This window comes from Armigeres subalbatus, unplaced genomic scaffold (assembly GCF_024139115.2).
Source record: "Armigeres subalbatus isolate Guangzhou_Male unplaced genomic scaffold, GZ_Asu_2 Contig353, whole genome shotgun sequence".
Taxonomy (NCBI): domain Eukaryota; kingdom Metazoa; phylum Arthropoda; class Insecta; order Diptera; family Culicidae; genus Armigeres; species Armigeres subalbatus.
In genome coordinates, this window is record NW_026943101.1 from 1 (window position 1) to 2,987 (window position 2,987).

Below are 2,987 nucleotides of genomic sequence, written 5' to 3' on the forward strand. Positions count from 1 at the left end.
CTATTTTTTTTAGTCGTGTCTCCGATCCACATTTTCAAGGCCTTCAAAAAATAAAATTGAACGCAATTATGCGTCTTTTGGTCGGTCTTAAATAACATAATATTACACGACTTTATCTAATGTGTACATACTTCGCCTTCAATAGCTCCATATTACTACGTTTCATTTAAATACTGGTACCATTGCTGCTGATCCAAGTACGGTAAATTACAACCAGAATTCCGGGAAAATACAACAAACTACCACCCTTCTCCACTCACTCCCAGTTACATCACTGCCACAACTGTGTCCAATCTTGCGCTTTATCGGGTCGTTCGGTAGCTGTAGAGCTTGACTGCGCTATTGCCAATATCAACTTCGGGGGCGTTAGAGACAAAACTTGACGCTGACAAGGGACCAACAGCAATGAGCTTCCCAGTTGTTGAATCACTTTTATTAATTTCCTGTTCGAGATTCCTTCTGCGCTGCGTTCCGCAAGCGGGAAGTTGTTGAAGGCAAGATTGTTGCAGAAGACTGTGTAGCAATAACGCATCCCGTCATCCTGGTGGTGGGTCCGATTCGACGAGGACGCCGGGAACGAGAGGACCATTCCAATTGAACGGCACGGTGGCAACGAGGCAGGATTGACACGTTCCGCTCAGGGAAATCGCTTCGATCCCATTTCCTTTTGGCTGACTGCCATCGTCGAGTTTTCACATCCCTCCTGGGAGCAGCCAGTGCCAGTGTAGGAGAACTGGCGAACAGTGAATCTGGGTTACCCATCTTGGCGCAATTCATTTAGCGTGTTTCAATATTTTCAACTGGTTGTTTTTGTTGGGTCGATTTCGAGCCTCTTCGCTATTCCCCACTGGCTCGTTCAAAGTGAGCCTTCGGTCTAATGTCGAATGGAAGAGATTTGGGTTAACAGTTTAGAGATGGACTGACATGTGCGGAAATGCTTTGGCATGGGAATCGGATCTTGTATGCTTCAGCGAATTCTAATTTAACTTAGTTCGCAGCATTTAGATTGATTTCAAGCTCAAGGTTAGCATAGAAGTATAAGAGAAGCAATTTATTTATCTCTACCTGCAGAGTACGACGACAATATTGCGTTCTTTTGCACTCGGCAACAAATATGATATGCAGGGGGCTCTTGAAACTAATGTAATAGATCTTCTTCATTGGTTTCCTATGCTCTGAGCACAAATACCTTACGAACAAATAATACATATGTTAATCAAATATTCATGACCTTCGTTAACCTTCATCATGATCATAGTCCGAGTTTGAAACAGGGGGGATCTTCAGAATCCTAATTGCAATCAACTACACAAAATCTCAATTATTCCCATATTATGAAGAGCAAATTTATGCTTTAGGAAGGAATCGGAATTATGGAATTATCTTTCAGTGGTCAAAAGCAACAGAAAAAACGCCTCCGTTTCGTCTTTTTTTGGTCTTTTTATTGAACTCGTATTTTTGTCATAGTTTACAGCCTTGATTACAAATAAAACATTAAGAGTACACAATAAAATAAATGAAAAGAAAAATAGAGGTTCTTATATATGTGTTCCACATTGTCTGCGTCTGTGATTCTACACCTTAACGAGTCTTGATTTAACTGTAGTCACGATTAGTAAACTCCTGGTTCACATTTTCTCCGCTTTTCCTTTTCTGCACATAAACTACGGTCCTGTATTGTCTGTGTGTGTTTGTGTGTCTGTTTTCTACTTCTTAAACACTACGGGGTTAGTAAGCTTATTCTCATGTTTCCTGCGCATCTTCTTCTTCTTCTAGTTGTTGTTACTTAATCGTCGAAATAAAATAAGTTTTTTATCTTTCTTCTAATTGTTACGTAAAGCTAAAGTTGTCTTCTATACCATGAATTCTGGTTTCCAGTTGGTGTTGCTGCTGTTGCCATTTTAAAATATGATGTTGTTTGTTGTTGTTTTTTTTTCTTGGAGAGGAGCTGCCACTGTCTTGTTCACATTTCGTCTATTTACATTAATTTGTCAATTGTTGTTGTTGTTCGGTTCGGTCTTCTACATTTGTTTTCATCTTACATCTACCTGTCAAATATGGCTTACTGCGATCGGTGTTTGATCGGTAAGCAACGATTGTTGACTGCTGTTCGTTTCCTTGGTAATGAGTCTTATCGAGAACAGTTGATCGATTGATTGATTGATTGAACGAATGTTTGTCGAGTAAAGTCAGTTGTATTTTCGTCACGATTGGTCGGTTTTTGGTTGAAGAGAGATAAACCGCGTTTTGAATGTCCTTCATTTTTGTTGTTCCGTTTTCGTTGATGTTTGTATCGTTGTTGTTGTTGTTGTTCTTTGAGGGAGGTCGCCAAATAAAGTCATTTGTAAGATTTTCTATCATCAAATGTCAAAAATCTTGCTGATGTTGGTTTCATTTAAGCCTATTTTCTGGCTTTGGCCACACTTTCCTGGCGGTAACATGCTTAGCGCTACAAAAAATAGAATAAGAAGCGATTAAAATTTCAACAACAATTAAAGGGATCAACATTTGACGTCGCTCGCTCGGTGTCAATGAAATGGACTCAAGGTGACAGGCTGCCAATCATGTGTGGTTAAAAATAACCTCAGCTTCGCCAGACACATAACCAGACGTCAAAAATGTTTGTAGCAAAATTTGGACGATACAGTCGACCCCCCATGAGTCGACGTTGTGTGACTCGATACCGACTCATTGAAGCAAATGGAGCCGTGCTGAGATTAAGTTCGCTGGGTTACTGTGGTAAGGATACATATAAGGAATTTCTGAACTTATGGGAGGGTGTTTTTTGTTTTTGAAATCGGATCATGAAGGGTCGACTGTACTTACACGGACAGCGAAATCGCGCACGTTCAGCTTCCGGGGGGTGACTCCGTAGGTGTCCTTGCTGACGGTGTTGTAATGGTATCCGGGGGAGTGGATGCGGTCAACGGCGTGCTGGGAGTCGGAGTAGATGCTCGCGCTCTCGTAGGTAGAGCTGTAGTTCTTCT

General features: G+C 41.1%; 1 long non-coding RNA gene across 1 annotated transcript; it reads right to left on the minus strand.

Annotated features, from left to right (window-relative positions):
* Positions 1–1,420: 1,420 nt before the first annotated feature.
* LOC134204029 (uncharacterized) lies at positions 1,421–2,977 on the minus strand. Its single transcript, XR_009977754.1, has 2 exons — positions 2,827–2,977; positions 1,421–2,449 (listed from the first exon to the last, which is right to left on the minus strand). It is a non-coding gene; the product is annotated as an uncharacterized LOC134204029 (long non-coding RNA).
* Positions 2,978–2,987: the final 10 nt, after the last annotated feature.